Source organism: Rhinatrema bivittatum, unplaced genomic scaffold (assembly GCF_901001135.1).
Source record: "Rhinatrema bivittatum unplaced genomic scaffold, aRhiBiv1.1, whole genome shotgun sequence".
Lineage (NCBI taxonomy): Eukaryota > Metazoa > Chordata > Amphibia > Gymnophiona > Rhinatrematidae > Rhinatrema > Rhinatrema bivittatum.
In genome coordinates, this window is record NW_021820411.1 from 319,064 (window position 1) to 336,082 (window position 17,019).

Sequence of the window (17,019 nt, forward strand, 5' to 3'; positions counted from 1 at the left end):
CTGGCATCATCCCAAATGATCTATGTCCATGGCCCCTGTCCTGCCTGTCTGGGGTGCACTGGAAGGGGCTTCCCAAGGACCTCCCAGCCCAGCACCCGGGGTGCACTGCCTGATACCCAGCACCCGCTGCTTTACAGCTCATTACAATTCCTGCAGGCAGATCATTTGCAGCTTCACAATACAAGGGCCAATGAAAAAAATAGAACAGCAGCAAAAATCACATTACAGTTTGATTACAGCACTCTCCCTCCTGGTCTCCGGGCAGAAACCGCAGTGTGAGACACCCCCCCCCCCCCCCCCTGCATCCAGCCTCCTCCCCCACACTTCCACCAAATGGCTTGGGGAGTCCCTCAGTCCGAAGGATCCAAAGCCACTGCAAAACCTAACTCCTCTCTCAGGGTCAGAAAGGTTGGGCAAAAAATCCCCAAACCTCACCCCCCCAAACAAAAAAATCCAGATCCCCCCCCTCCCCCCATCACCAGCTACCTAACGTGGACCAGCAACTTTATCTCCCTCCCCCAAACCACTTGGCAAAGGTGCCGAGCCGACACTAAATAAAGACTGGAGAAGCCCATAACCTAGGCCCCCTCCTTCAGAGCACAGTAATCCTAGGGGTCACGTGCTAGTGTGCGGGAAGGAAGTTACCACTGCACCCCCTCCTTCAGAGCACAGTAATCCTAGGGGTCACGTGCAAGTGTGCGGGAAGGAAGTTACCACTGCACCCCCTCCTTCAGAGCACAGTAATCCTAGGGGTCACGTGCAAGTGTGCGGGAAGGAAGTTACCACTGCACCCCCTCCTTCACAGCACAGTAATCCTAGGGGTCACGTGCAAGTGTGCGGGAAGGAAGTTACCACTGCACCCCCTCCTTCAGAGCACAGTAATCCTAGGGGTCACGTGCAAGTGTGCGGGAAGGAAGCTACCACTGCACCCCCTCCTTCAGAGCACAGTAATCCTAGGGGTCACGTGCAAGTGTGCGGGAAGGAAGTTACCACTGCACCCCCTCCTTCACAGCACAGTAATCCTAGGGGTCACGTGCAAGTGTGCGGGAAGGAAGTTACCACTGCACCCCCTCCTTCAGAGCACAGTAATCCTAGGGGTCACGTGCTAGTGTGCGGGAAGGAAGTTACCACTGCACCCCCTCCTTCAGAGCACAGTAATCCTAGGGGTCACGTGCAAGTGTGCGGGAAGGAAGTTACCACTGCACCCCCTCCTTCAGAGCACAGTAATCCTAGGGGTCACGTGCAAGTTGTGCGGGAAGGAAGTTACCACTGCACCCCCTCCTTCAGAGCACAGTAATCTTAGGGGTCACGTGCAAGTGTGCGGGAAGGAAGCTACCACTGCACCCCCTCCTTCAGAGCACAGTAATCCTAGGGGTCACGTGCAAGTGTGCGGGAAGGAAGTTACCACTGCACCCCCTCCTTCAGAGCACAGTAATCCTAGGGGTCACGTGCAAGTGTGCGGGAAGGAAGTTACCACTGCACCCCCTCCTTCAGAGCACAGTAATCCAAGGGGTCACGTGCAAGTGTGCGGGAAGGAAGTTACCACTGCACCCCCTCCTTCAGAGCACAGTAATCCTAGGAGTCACGTGCAGGAAGGAAGTTACCACTGCACCCCCTCCTTCAGAGCACAGTAATCCTAGGGGTCACGTGCAAGTGTGCGGGAAGGAAGTTACCACTGCACCCCCTCCTTCAGAGCACAGTAATCCTAGGGGTCACGTGCAGGAAGGAAGTTACCACTGCACCCCCTCCTTCAGAGCACAGTAATCCTAGGGGTCACGAGCAAGTGTGCGGGAAGGAAGTTACCACTGCACCCCCTCGTTCAGAGCACAGTAATCCTAGGGGTCACGTGCAAGTGTGCGGGAAGGAAGTTACCACTGCACCCCCTCCTTCAGAGCACAGTAATCCTAGGGGTCACGTACAGGAAGGAAGTTACCACTGCACCCCCTCCTTCAGAGCACAGTAATCCAAGGGGTCACGTGCAAGTGTGCGGGAAGGAAGTTACCACTGCACCCCCTCCTTCAGAGCACAGTAATCCTAGGGGTCACGTGCAAGTGTGCGGGAAGGAAGTTACCACTGCACCCCCTCCTTCAGAGCACAGTAATCCAAGGGGTCACGTGCAAGTGTGCGGGAAGGAAGCTACCACTGCACCCCCTCCTTCAGAGCACAGTAATCCTAGGGGTCACGTGCAAGTGTGCGGGAAGGAAGTTACCACTGCAGCCCCCTCCTTCAGAGCACAGTAATCCTAGGGGTCACGTGCAGGAAGGAAGTTACCACTGCACCCCCTCCTTCAGAGCACAGTAATCCTAGGGGTCACGTGCAAGTGTGCGGGAAGGAAGTTACCACTGCACCCCCTCCTTCAGAGCACAGTAATCCTAGGGGTCACGTGCAAGTGTGCGGGAAGGAAGTTACCACTGCACCCCCTCCTTCAGAGCACAGTAATCCTAGGGGTCACGTGCAGGAAGGAAGTTACCACTGCACCCCCTCCTTCAGAGCACAGTAATCCAAGGGGTCACGTACAAGTGTGCGGGAAGGAAGTTACCACTGCACTCCCTCCTTCAGAGCACAGTAATCCTAGGGGTCACGTGCAAGTGTGCGGGAAGGAAGTTACCACTGCACCCCCTCCTTCAGAGCACAGTAATCCTAGGGGTCACGTGCAAGTGTGAGGGAAGGAAGTTACCACTGCACCCCCTCCTTCAGAGCACAGTAATCCTAGGAGTCACGTGCAAGTGTGCGGGAAGGAAGTTACCACTGCACCCCCTCCTTCAGAGCACAGTAATCCTAGGGGTCACGTGCAAGTGTGCGGGAAGGAAGTTACCACTGCACCCCCTCCTTCAGAGCACAGTAATCCTAGGGGTCACGTGCAAGTGTGCGGGAAGGAAGTTACCACTGCACCCCCTCCTTCAGAGCACAGTATCCTAGGGGTCACGTGCAAGTGTGCGGGAAGGAAGCTACCACTGTACCCCCTCCTTCAGAGCACAGTAATCCTAGGGGTCACGTGCTAGTGTGCGGGAAGGAAGTTACCAGTGCACCCCTCCTTCAGAGCACAGTAATCCTAGGGGTCACGTGCAAGTGTGCGGGAAGGAAGTTACCACTGCAGCCCCTCCTTCAGAGCACAGTAATCCTAGGGGTCACGTGCAAGTGTGCGGGAAGGAAGTTACCACTGCAGCCCCTCCTTCAGAGCACAGTAATCCTAGGGGTCACGTGCAAGTGTGCGGGAAGGAAGTTACCACTGCAGCCCCTCCTTCAGAGCACAGTAATCCTAGGGGTCACTTGCAAGTGTGCGGGAAGGAAGTTACCACTGCAGCCCCTCCTTCAGAGCACAGTAATCCTAGGGGTCACGTGCAAGTGTGCGGGAAGGAAGTTACCACTGCACCCCCTCCTTCAGAGCACAGTAATCCTAGGGGTCACGTGCAAGTGTGCGGGAAGGAAGCTACCACTGCACCCCCTCCTTCAGAGCACAGTAATCCTAGGGGTCACGTGCAGGAAGGAAGTTACCACTGCACCCCCTCCTTCAGAGCACAGTAATCCTAGGGGTCACGTGCAAGTGTGCGGGAAGGAAGTTACCACTGCAGCCCCTCCTTCAGAGCACAGTAATCCTAGGGGTCACGTGCAGGAAGGAAGTTACCACTGCACCCCCTCCTTCAGAGCACAGTAATCCTTGGGGTCACGTGCAGGAAGGAAGTTACCACTGCACCCCCTCCTTCAGAGCACAGTAATCCTAGGGGTCACGTGCAAGTGTGCGGGAAGGAAGTTACCACTGCACCCCCTCCTTCAGAGCACAGTAATCCTAGGGGTCACGTGCAAGTGTGCGGGAAGGAAGTTACCACTGTACCCCCTCCTTCAGAGCACAGTAATCCTAGGGGTCACGTGCTAGTGTGCGGGAAGGAGGTTACCACTGTACCCCCTCCTTCAGAGCACAGTAATCCTAGGGGTCACGTGCTAGTGTGTGGGAAGGAAGTTACCACTGCACCCCCTCCTTCAGAGCACAGTAATCGTAGGGGTCACGTGCAAGTGTGCGGGAAGGAAGTTACCACTGCACCCACTCCTTCAGAGCACAGTAATCCTAGGGGTCACGTGCAAGTGTGAGGGAAGGAAGTTACCACTGCAGCCCCTCCTTCAGAGCACAGTAATCCTAGGGGTCACGTGCAAGTGTGCGGGAAGGAAGTTACCACTGCAGCCCCTCCTTCAGAGCACAGTAATCCTAGGAGTCACGTGCTAGTGTGCGGGAAGGAAGTTACCACTGCAGCCCCTCCTTCAGAGCACAGTAATCCTAGGGGTCACGTGGAAGTGTGCGGGAAGGAAGTTACCACTGCACCCCCTCCTTCAGAGCACAGTAATCCTAGGGGTCACGTGCAAGTGTGCGGGAAGGAAGTTACCACTGCACCCCCTCCTTCAGAGCACAGTAATCCTAGGGGTCACGTGCAAGTGTGAGGGAAGGAAGTTACCACTGCAGCCCCTCCTTCAGAGCACAGTAATCCTAGGGGTCACGTGCAAGTGTGCGGGAAGGAAGCTGCCACTGCACCCCCTCCTTCAGAGCACAGTAATCCTAGGGGTCCCGTGCAAGTGTGCGGGAAGGAAGCTGCCACTGCACCCCCTCCTTCAGAGCACAGTAATCCAAGGGGTCACGTGCAAGTGTGCGGGAAGGAAGCTGCCACTGCACCCCCTCCTTCAGAGCACAGTAATCCTAGGGGTCACGTGCAAGTGTGCGGGAAGGAAGCTGCCACTGACCCCCTCCTTCAGAGCACAGTAATCCTAGGGGTCACGTGCAAGTGTGCGGGAAGGAAGCTGCCACTGCACCCCCTCCTTCAGAGCACAGTAATCCTAGGGGTCACGTGCAAGTGTGCGGGAAGGAAGCTGCCACTGCACCCCCTCCTTCAGAGCACAGTAATCCTAGGGGTCACGTGCAGGAAGGAAGTTACCACTGCAGCCCCTCCTTCAGAGCACAGTAATCCTAGGGGTCACGTGCAAGTGTGCGGGAAGGAAGTTACCACTGCACCCCCTCCTTCAGAGCACAGTAATCCTAGGAGTCACGTGCAAGTGTGCGGGAAGGAAGTTACCACTGCAGCCCCTCCTTCAGAGCACAGTAATCCTAGGGGTCACGTGCAAGTGTGCGGGAAGGAAGTTACCACTGCAGCTCCCTCCTTCAGAGCACAGTAATCCTAGGGGTCACGTGCAAGTGTGCGGGAAGGAAGTTACCACTGCACCCCCTCCTTCAGAGCACAGTAGTCCTAGGGGTCACGTGCAAGTGTGCGGGAAGGAAGTTACCACTGCACCCCCCTCCTTCAGAGCACAGTAATCCTAGGAGTCACGTGCAAGTGTGCGGGAAGGAAGTTACCACTGCACCCCCTCCTTCAGAGCACAGTAATCCTAGGGGTCACGTGCTAGTGTGCGGGAAGGAAGTTACCACTGCACCCCCTCCTTCAGAGCACAGTAATCCTAGGAGTCACGTGCAAGGGTGCGGGAAGGAAGTTACCAGTGCACCCCCTCCTTCAGAGCACAGTAATCCTAGGAGTCACGTGCAAGTGTGCAGGAAGGAAGTTACCAGTGCACCCCCTCCTTCAGAGCACAGTAATCCTAGGGGTCACGTGCAAGTGTGCGGGAAGGAAGTTACCACTGCACCCCCTCCTTCAGAGCACAGTAATCCTAGGAGTCACGTGCAAGTGTGCAGGAAGGAAGTTACCACTGCAGCCCCCTCCTTCAGAGCACAGTAATCCTAGGAGTCACGTGCAAGTGTGCGGGAAGGAAGTTACCACTGCAGCCCCTCCTTCAGAGCACAGTAATCCTAGGAGTCACGTGCAAGTGTGCAGGAAGGAAGTTACCACTGCAGCCCCCTCCTTCAGAGCACAGTAATCCTAGGAGTCACGTGCAAGTGTGCGGGAAGGAAGTTACCAGTGCACCCCCTCCTTCAGAGCACAGTAATCCTAGGGGTCACGTGCAAGTGTGCAGGAAGGAAGTTACCAGTGCACCCCCTCCTTCAGAGCACAGTAATCCTAGGAGTCACGTGCAAGTGTGCGGGAAGGAAGTTACCACTGCACCCCCTCCTTCAGAGCACAGTAATCCTAGGAGTCACGTGCAAGTGTGCGGGAAGGAAGTTACCACTGCACCCCCTCCTTCAGAGCACAGTAATCCTAGGAGTCACGTGCAAGTGTGCGGGAAGGAAGCTGCCACTGCACCCCCTCCTTCAGAGCACAGTAATCCTAGGAGTCACGTGCAAGTGTGCGGGAAGGAAGTTACCAGTGCACCCCCTCCTTCAGAGCACAGTAATCCTAGGGGTCACGTGCAAGTGTGCAGGAAGGAAGTTACCAGTGCACCCCCTCCTTCAGAGCACAGTAATCCTAGGAGTCACGTGCAAGTGTGCGGGAAGGAAGTTACCACTGCACCCCCTCCTTCAGAGTACAGTAATCCTAGGAGTCACGTGCAAGTGTGCAGGAAGGAAGTTACCAGTGCACCCCCTCCTTCAGAGCACAGTAATCCTAGGGGTCACGTGCAAGTGTGCAGGAAGGAAGTTACCAGTGCACCCCCTCCTTCAGAGCACAGTAATCCTAGGAGTCACGTGCTAGTGTGCGGGAAGGAAGCTACCACTGCACCCCCTCCTTCAGAGCACAGTAATCCTAGGAGTCACGTGCAAGTGTGCGGGAAGGAAGTTACCACTGCACCCCCTCCTTCAGAGCACAGTAATCCTAGGAGTCACGTGCAAGTGTGCGGGAAGGAAGTTACCACTGCAGCCCCCTCCAGCAGGCACGCTACGCTCATTTACCCTCCACATTGTCTAGTAGCAAGGCTGAGATCTGGAGAAGGGTAAAGAAGGTCCGAAGTGCCGGGCAGGAGGAGACTTGGGTTTAATTCCCAGACCCAGCTTGGACCACGGGCAGACCCTGCAGGGGGCAGAGTGCAAGGCCACCTTGGAAGGGTGAAGTGCCAGCGGCCCCAGAGAGCAGGACTGTAGCAGTTTCCAGTGAGAATCGGGCTATGTCTGTCTCTCTCAACCAGAGGCCCGTCCGTGAAGTGCCTGGGTTAGAGGGCATAGGGAATACAACTGAAAGAGGCACGGGTAACTCCTGGCAGGATCCCATGGAGCTAGAGGCCCAAACAAATGCAAGAGGAAGCTGCTGGGCAAATGTCCATTTCTGTGCTTTTAGTCATTTGCATGAGAGAAATGGCTGCAAACAGGGGATGCGCATGAAATAAACTTGCCTTATGGAGATCCTGAAAAGCGGAGCTGCTGGTAGGTGAGGCTGCAGGATCTGAGTTGCGAAACAGCACTCCAAAGGGTTTGCAGATCGTGTTACGTGTTCAATATATATATATATATTTATTTATTTTATTTGTTTATTTATTTAGAGTTTTTCTATACCGGCATTCGTGATTAGAAATCACATCATGCTGGTTTACATATAACAAGGGGGGTGTGAAATGCAGAAAGGAAACATTGACAAGTGCAAAGAGGTCATAAAGTTACATTATATATATATATATAATCTATTCTCCCTTACTTCATTTTCCCCCGCTGCCATTCTTCAAACAGTCAGAGCAGGGTATTGTGTCTCAGATATAGGAGGAGGGCCTTTTCTGAGATTCTATTGTTGTGGCCCAACCAACCATGGATAAAAAAAAAAAAAAAATCAAAGTTTATACGTAGCTAGGTCCGGGCTTCCAACTATTATTCTCCAGCCCTGAGAAAGGAGCAGGCTTTGCCTGCAAAAACACTATAGAAGTTCAGAGGGCTCCATGCCATACGTGACAAGCTGGTCCGGCCCTGGTTGCATTCTGTTAGAGCCCTGCATGTGCACGCAGGCTTTTCTCACAGAAAGTGTAACTACAGGGGTACAGCGGCAAAGGGGTTGGCCCAGCAAGAAGAAAGATGAAGAGTAGCTTGCCCTGAGATATAAGCTCATCTTACTTACAACCTACCTGTGTCAGGTACAATCTACAGACAAACTATTACATAGCTGGGGAGTTCAATGGATTATTGGTGCTGCCTCCTAAATCAGAAGCACCCAGAGCACTTAGTATCATCAATGAATTCTCCTATATCATCAACGATATCCACATTATAGCAATTAGTGATCTGCATTCGTTTGAAACGACATAGACAATGTTGTTTCTTGTTGATTTCAAAATAAAACAATAGAAAAAATACAAAATTATGTTTATCTTTTATGTTTTTAGTTTTCACTCTTTCCAAAACATTAAAAAATGGAAAATATTAATGAGAATGAAAATCGACATGAAATGACAGTTTTTTGGTCTGCACACCCCTAATAGCAATGTGTGGGATTGTCAAGTTTATTATATTATATTATATTATATTATATATTGCTAAACTTTTTTGAAGCATGATGGGAATTGTTTCACTCGTATCGCCTCCCCTAACATGTAACGTCTGTTACAGCTTCTCTCTCCCAACTTTTTACCCTTTCTCCTACCTTCCCACCCCCCCAACCTTCCCAGTCTTACTAAGTTATTTCCACCAATGTTAATATCTAAGCTATTCTTAAGTAATATCCTAAGTTGTTTTTACATTAATTACACTTTGCTATGCATATTTAACTAAATTTACCCTTGTTTGCCTCCCCCACACTGAGTTGTTTTTTATAATAGTTTTACCATTATTAACTTGTTTGATGTATAATGCTTAGGCGTATAGTTAACTTTTACTACCTTGTTCTATGTATAACGCTTAGGCGTATGTTAATATGTTCTCTGTACACCGACGTGATATCTTGATAAGCGGCGGTATATAAAAACCAATAAATAATAAATAAATATTAATCCAAAAACTAAATCATGCATTGCAAAAAGAAAGCATGATATAACATTGAATGACTGGCATAAGGGAATGTAGCATGGCACCATCTGCATTATGGGAAATGTAGTTCTAAAGATTACATTTTTGATGACAGACATGGCCTTCTGGAGCTTGGACCTGATTTCCCAAGATATGTAGCAAACCAGTCACTGGGGTTTTGCATGAAACATAACAAACAAACATAACAAACCATCTTATCTGTGTTGACCGTCCAGCCTTCACATTCCCAGCTGTTGCTGTGGTGCATCAGAAAACCTTTACCATGGGATAGCTAGATTACCAGCGACAAACTAAGCCAATCCTGGATTTATTTCTCTGTGTTTGTGTGTGTGTGTGTGGGGGGTGAGTTTATTCTTCACTTTTATCCCACGGCACTGCAGTCACTATTTAGGGGGGAAAATCATTTAAGAAAACACCAAGTACCTAGAAGCAAGCCCTAATGTCAGCCCTTAGAGTTTGTCCGCCAGTAAAGATATAATCACTGGGTCAGACTGAGGGTCCATCAAGCCCAGCATGCTGGTGACTTGGAAATGGCTGTCCCTAGTGACTCACAGCCAATTGGCACAGTGGCAAGTTGCTGCTATTCCTATCTGCTGCTGAGTGCATTTCCAGTTTGGACCTTATCACCCCGCTCACAGACGCTGTGTGTCGTTACTGATATTACTCAGCTCCCAGGCATGATGTGCTACAGATGCAGTCGCCAATGGCCGCATGCAAATCCCTGTGAAGTTTACCGTGGCTTGCTCGGCTATGTCAATATTTTAGCTTCCTCAAGCAAGGTATTTTCATAGACCAGAGCAATAAAAATGATGATCAGGGTTGGTTCTAAAACAAATAATGTCAACATGCCATAATCATAATTGCTGCAGTATGAATCTCAACTGCTTAACAATGATAAATAAGATATTACATCAGTCTCGTGTCACGCCAGGAAGACGTCTGCAGTATAAACACTTTAGCTGCAAAACTCCCAGTGATGTCACAAATCTATTTTTTTTAAATATATTTTTGTTAGAAGATTCTAGAATTCACAACAACCAGCCCTCAACAAATTAATTTTATTTATTTATTTTGAACTTTTATATACCGAGATTCATGTAAAAAATTACATATCACATCGGTTTACAATGGAAGGTACATAGCAATAAAGCTTTACATAAAACAAGGGTTACATAGAACTGGGATACATTAAAATAAAAAAGGATAGATAAATACAAGGTGCTAGTAGGTGAATGCAAAGTCTATCAATATATAACTTGAAAACAAAGGGCAATATACATCTGGTAACAACAATGAATAAAAAAGGGAAAACTAAGTTATTTCTGGTGTTGTATTACCATGACAGGCAGGGGCGGATTGCCGAGCGGGGGGGGTGTCAGGCTTCCCCTGGTGGGCCGGTGGCTCCCATCAAGTGTTTTTATTGATTTTAAATAAAGATTCCCGTCAAAGAAAATGAGGGCTGCTGCGACCCGAAAAAAGATCTACAAAGTCGCAACAGAGCCGATGAAGCCGCGCTTGAAGTGAGGCCTGTGGGCTGCGTCTCAGCTCAGTCTGCTGTGCCTGAAGAGGACCCGCGAGCTGCGGCAGAGATCTGTGGGGCTGCCGGAGAGGACCCGTGAGCCTCTGTGGGGCTGCTGGAGAGGACCCGCGAGCCTCTGTGGGGCTGCTGGAGAGGACCCGCGAGCCGTGGCAGAGAGATCTGTGAGGCTGCTGGAGAGGACCCGCGAACCGCGGCAGAGAGATCGGTGAGGCTGCTGGAGAGGACCCGCGAACCGCGGCAGAGAGATCTGTGGGGCTCCCGGAGAGGACCCGTGAGCCTCTGTGGGGCTGCTGGAGAGGACCCGCGAGCCGCGGCAGAGAGATCTGTGAGGCTGCTGGAGAGGACCCGTGAGCCTCTGTGGGGCTGCTGGAGAGGACCCGCGAGCCGCGGCAGAGAGATCTGTGGGGCTGCTGGAGAGGACCCGTGAGCCTCTGTGGGACTGCTGGAGAGGACCCGCGAGTCGCGGCAGAGAGATCTGTGAGGATGCTGGAGAGGACCCGCGAGCCGCGGCAGAGAGATCGGTGAGGCTGCCGGAGAGGACCTGCGAGCCGCGGCAGAGAGATCTTTGGGGCTGCTGGAGAGGACCTGCGAGCCGCAGCAGAGAGATCTGTGAGGCTGCTGGAGAGGACCCGCGTGCCGCGGCAGAGATCTGTGGGGCTGCTGGAGAGGACCCGCGAGCCGCGGCAGAGAGATCTGTGGGGCTGCTGGAGAGGACCCGCGAGCCGCGGCAGAGAGATCTGTGGGGCTGTTGAAAAGGACCTGCGAGCCGCGGCAGAGAGATCTGTGGGGCTGCTGGAGAGGACCCGCGAGCCGCGGCAGAGAGATCTGTGGGGCTGCTGGAGAGGACCCGCGAGCCGCGGCAGAGAGATCTGTGGGGCTGTTGAAAAGGACCTGCGAGCCGCGGCAGAGAGATCTGTGGGGCTGCTGGAGAGGACCTGCGAGCCGCGGCAGAGAGATCTGTGGGGCTGCTGGAGAGGACCCGCGAGCCGTGGCAGAGAGATCTGTTAGGCTGCTGGAGAGGACCAGCGAACCGAGGCAGAGAGATCGGTGAGGCTGCTGGAGAGGACCCGCGAACCGCGGCAGAGAGATCTGTGGGGCTGCCGGAGAGGACCCGTGAGCCTCTGTGGGGCTGCTGGAGAGGACCCGCGAGCCGCGGCAGAGAGATCTGTGAGGCTGCTGGAGAGGACCCGTGAGCCTCTGTGGGGCTGCTGGAGAGGACCCGCGAGCCGTGGCAGAGAGATCTGTGGGGCTGCCGGAGAGGACCAGTGAGCCTCTGTGGGGCTGCTGGAGAGGACCCGCGAGCCGCGGCAGAGAGATCTGTGAGAATGCTGGAGAGGACCCGCGAGCCGCGGCAGAGAGATCGGTGAGGCTGCCGGAGAGGACCTGCGAGCCGCGGCAGAGAGATCTTTGGGGCTGCTGGAGAGGACCTGTGAGCCGCAGCAGAGAGATCTGTGAGGCTGCTGGAGAGGACCCGCGTGCCGCGGCAGAGATCTGTGGGGCTGCTGGAGAGGACCCGCGAGCCGCGGCAGAGAGATCTGTGGGGCTGCTGGAGAGGACCCGCGAGCCGCGGCAGAGAGATCTGTGGGGCTGCTGGAGAGGACCTGCGAGCCGCGGCAGAGAGATCTGTGGGGCTGTTGAAAAGGACCTGCGAGCCGCGTCAGAGAGATCTGTGGGGCTGCTGGAGAGGACCCGCGAGCCGCGGCAGAGAGATCTGTGAGGCTGCTGGAGAGGACCCGCGAGCCGCGGCAGAGAGATCTGTGGGGCTGCTGGAGAGGACCCGCGAGCCGCGGCAGAGAGATCTGTGGGGCTGCTGGAGAGGACCCGCGAGCCGCGGCAGAGAGATCTGTGGGGCTGTTGAAAAGGACCTGCGAGCCGCGGCAGAGAGATCTGTGGGGCTGCTGGAGAGGACCTGCGAGCCGTGGCAGAGAGATCTGTGGGGCTGTTGAAAAGGACCCGCGAGCCGCGGCAGAGAGATCTGTGGGGCTGCTGGAGAGGACCTGCGAGCCGCGGCAGAGAGATCTGTGGGGCTGTTGAAAAGGACCCGCGAGCCGCGGCAGAGAGATCTGTGGGGCTGCTGGAGAGGACCTGCGAGCCGCGGCAGAGAGATCTGTGGGGCTGCTGGAGAGGACCCGCGAGCCGCGGCAGAGAGATCTGTGGGGCTGCTGGAGAAGACCTGCGAGCCGCGGCAGAGAGATCTGTGGGGCTGCTGGAGAGGACCTGCGAGCCGCGGCAGAGAGATCTGTGGGGCTGCTGGAGAAGACCTGCGAGCCGCGGCAGAGAGATCTGTGGGGCTGCTGGAGAGGACCTGTGAACTGCGGCAGAGAGATCTGTGGGGCTGCTGGAAAGGACCTGCGAGCCGCGGCAGAGAGATCTGTGAGGCTGCTGGAGAGGACCTGCGAGCCGCGGCAGAGAGATCTGTGAGGCTGCTGGAGAGGACCCGCAAGCCGCGGCAGAGAGATCTGTGGGGCTGCTGGAGAGGACCTGCGAGCCGCGGCAGAGAGATCTGTGGGGCTGTTGAAAAGGACCCGCGAGCCGCGGCAGAGAGATCTGTGGGGCTGCTGGAAAGGACCCGCGAGCCGCGTCAGAGAGATCTGTGGGGCTGCTGGAGAGGACCTGCGAGCCGCGGCAGAGAGATCTGTGGGGCTGCTGGAGAGGACCTGCGAGCCGCGGCAGAGAGATCTGTGGGGCTGCTGGAGAGGACCTGCGAGCCGCGGCAGAGAGATCTGTGGGGCTGCTGGAGAGGACCCGCGAGCCTCTGTGGGGCTGCTGGAGAGGACCTGTGAGCCGCGGCAGAGAGATCTGTGGGGCTGCTGGAGAGGACCCGCGAGCCGCAGCAGAGAGATCTGTGGGGCTGCTGGAGAGGACCCGCGAGCCGCGGCAGAGAGATCTGTGGGGCTGTTGAAAAGGACCCGCGAGCCGTGGCAGAGAGATCTGTGGGGCTGCTGGAGAGGACCCCGCGAGCCGCGGCAGAGAGATCTGTGGGGCTGCTGGAGAGGACCCGCGAGCCGCGGCAGAGAGATCTGTGGGGCTGCTGGAGAGGACCCGCGAGCCGCGGCAGAGAGATCTGTGGGGCTGTTGAAAAGGACCCGCGAGCCGCGGCAGAGAGATCTGTGGGGCTGTTGAAGAGGACCCGCGAGCCGCGGCAGAGAGATCTGTGGGGCTGCTGGAAAGGACTCGCGAGCCGCGGCAGAGAGATCTGTGGGGCTGCTGGAGAGGACCCGCGAGCCGCGGCAGAGAGATCTGTGGGGCTGCTGGAGAGGACCCGCGAGCCGCGGCAGAGAGATCTGTGGGGCTGCTGGAGAGGACCTGCGAGCCGCGGCAGAGAGATCTGTGGGGCTGCTGGAGAGGACCCGCGAGCCGTGGCAGAGAGATCTGTGAGGCTGCTGGAGAGGACCCGCGAGCCGCGGCAGAGAGATCTGTGGGGCTGCTGGAGAGGACCCGCGAGCCGCGGCAGAGAGATCTGTGGGGCTGTTGAAAAGGACCTGCGAGCCGCGGCAGAGAGATCTGTGGGGCTGCTGGAGAGGACCTGCGAGCCGCTGCAGAGAGATCTGTGGGGCTGTTGAAAAGGACCTGCGAGCCGCGGCAGAGAGATCTGTGGGGCTGCTGGAGAGGACCTGCGAGCCGCGGCAGAGAGATCTGTGGGGCTGTTGAAAAGGACCCGCGAGCCGCGGCAGAGAGATCTGTGGGGCTGCTGGAGAGGACCTGCGAGCCGCGGCAGAGAGATCTGTGGGGCTGCTGGAGAGGACCCGCGAGCCGCGGCAGAGAGATCTGTGGGGCTGCTGGAGAAGACCTGCGAGCCGCGGCAGAGAGATCTGTGAGGCTGCTGGAGAGGACCTGCGAGCCGCGGCAGAGAGATCTGTGGGGCTGCTGGAGAAGACCTGCGAGCCGCGGCAGAGAGATCTGTGGGGCTGCTGGAGAGGACCTGTGAACTGCGGCAGAGAGATCTGTGGGGCTGCTGGAAAGGACCTGCGAGCCGCGGCAGAGAGATCTGTGAGGCTGCTGGAGAGGAACTGCGAGCCGCGGCAGAGAGATCTGTGAGGCTGCTGGAGAGGACCCGCAAGCCGCGGCAGAGAGATCTGTGGGGCTGCTGGAGAGGACCTGCGAGCCGCGGCAGAGAGATCTGTGGGGCTGTTGAAAAGGACCCGCGAGCCGCGGCAGAGAGATCTGTGGGGCTGCTGGAAAGGACCCGCGAGCCACGTCAGAGAGATCTGTGGGGCTGCTGGAGAGGACCTGCGAGCCGCGGCAGAGAGATCTGTGGGGCTGCTGGAGAGGACCTGCGAGCCGCGGCAGAGAGATCTGTGGGGCTGCTGGAGAGGACCTGCGAGCCGCGGCAGAGAGATCTGTGGGGCTGCTGGAGAGGACCCGCGAGCCTCTGTGGTGCTGCTGGAGAGGACCTGCGAGCCGCGGCAGAGAGATCTGTGGGGCTGCTGGAGAGGACCCGCGAGCCGCAGCAGAGAGATCTGTGGGGCTGCTGGAGAGGACCTGCGAGCCGCGGCAGAGAGATCTGTGGGGCTGTTGAAAAGGACCCGCGAGCCGCGGCAGAGAGATCTGTGGGGCTGCTGGAGAGGACCCGCGAGCCGCGGCAGAGAGATCTGTGGGGCTGCTGGAGAGGACCCGCGAGCCGCGGCAGAGAGATCTGTGGGGCTGCTGGAGAGGACCTGCGAGCCGCGGCAGAGAGATCTGTGGGGCTGTTGAAGAGGACCCGCGAGCCGCGGCAGAGAGATCTGTGGGGCTGCTGGAAAGGACTCGCGAGCCGCGGCAGAGAGATCTGTGGGGCTGCTGGAGAGGACCCGCGAGCCGCGGCAGAGAGATCTGTGGGGCTGCTGGAGAGGACCCGCGAGCCGCGGCAGAGAGATCTGTGGGGCTGCTGGAGAGGACCTGCGAGCCGCGGCAGAGAGATCTGTGGGGCTGCCGGAGAGGACCCGTGAGCCTCTGTGGGACTGCTGGAGAGGACCCGCGAGCCGCGGCAGAGAGATCTGTGGGGCTGCTGGAGAGGACCCGTGAGCCTCTGTGGGGCTGCTGGAGAGGACCTGCGAGCCGCGGCAGAGAGATCTGTGGGGCTGCTGGAGAGGACCTGCGAGCCGCGGCAGAGAGATCTGTGGGGCTGTTGAAAAGGACCCGTGAGCCGCGGCAGAGAGATCTGTGGGGCTGCTGGAGAGGACCCGCGAGCCTCTGTGGGGCTGCTGGAGAGGACCCGCGAGCCGCGGCAGAGAGATCTGTGGGGCTGCTGGAGAGGACCTGCGAGCCGCGGCAGAGAGATCTATGGGGCTGTTGAAAAGGACCCGCGAGCCGCGGCAGAGAGATCTGTGGGGCTGCTGGAGAGGACCCGCGAGCCGCGGCAGAGAGATCTGTGGGGCTGCTGGAGAGGACCCGCGAGCCGCGGCAGAGAGATCTGTGGGGCTGTTGAAAAGGACCCGTGAGCCGCGGCAGAGAGATCTGTGGGGCTGCTGGAGAGGACCCGCGAGCCGCGGCAGAGAGATCTGTGGGGCTGCTGGAAAGGACCCGCGAGCCGCGGCAGAGAGATCTGTGAGGCTGCTGGAGAGGACCTGCGAGCCTCTGTGGGGCTGCTGGAGAGGACCCGCGAGCCGCGGCAGAGAGATCTGTGGGGCTGCTGGAAAGGACCCGCGAGCCGCGGCAGAGAGATCTGTGAGGCTGCTGGAGAGGACCCGCGAGCCTCTGTGGGGCTGCTGGAGAGGACCCGCGAGCCGCGGCAGAGAGATCTGTGGGGCTGCTGGAGAGGACCTGCGAGCCGCGGCAGAGAGATCTGTGGGGCTGCTGGAGAGGACCTGCGAGCCTCTGTGAGGCTGCTGGAGAGGACCTGTGAACTGCGGCAGAGAGATCTGTGGGGCTGCTGGAGAGGACCTGCGAGCCTCTGTGAGGCTGCTGGAGAGGACCCGCGAGCCGCGGCAGAGAGATCTATGAGGCTGCTGGAAAGGACCTGCGAGCCGCGGCAGAGAGATCTGTGGGGCTGCTGGAGAGGACCCGCGAGCCGTGGCAGAGAGATCTGTGAGGCTGCTGGAGAGGACCCGCGAACCGCGGCAGAGAGATCGGTGAGGCTGCTGGAGAGGACCCGCGAACCGCGGCAGAGAGATCTGTGGGGCTGCTGGAGAGGACCCGCGAGCCGCGGCAGAGAGATCTGTGGGGCTGCTGGAGAGGACCCGCGAGCCGCGGCAGAGAGATCTGTGGGGCTGCTGGAGAGGACCTGCGAGCCGCGGCAGAGAGATCTGTGGGGCTGTTGAAAAGGACCTGCGAGCCGCGTCTGAGAGATATGTGGGGCTGCTGGAGAGGACCCGCGAGCCGCGGCAGAGATCTGTGAGGCTGCTGGAGAGGACCCGCGAGCCGCGGCAGAGAGATCTGTGGGGCTGCTGGAGAGGACCCGCGAGCCGCGGCAGAGAGATCTGTGGGTCTGTTGAAAAGGACCTGCGAGCCGTGGCAGAGAGATCTGTGGGGCTGCTGGAGAGGACCTGTGAACTGCGGCAGAGAGATCTGTGGGGCTGCTGGAAAGGACCTGCGAGCCGCGGCAGAGAGATCTGTGAGGCTGCTGGAGAGGACCCGCGAGCCGCGGCAGAGAGATCTGTGAGGCTGCTGGAGAGGACCCGCAAGCCGCGGCAGAGAGATCTGTGGGGCTGCTGGAGAGGACCTGCGAGCCGCGGCAGAGAGATCTGTGGGG

At 57.2% G+C, this 17,019-nt stretch overlaps 1 protein-coding gene across 1 annotated transcript in view; it reads right to left on the minus strand.

Moving 5' to 3' along the window:
- Positions 1-17,019, minus strand: part of LOC115081610 (synaptotagmin-like protein 2) — a 251,242-nt gene that overhangs the window by 167,991 nt on the left and 66,232 nt on the right. The gene's annotated exons all lie outside the window — the stretch shown is intronic.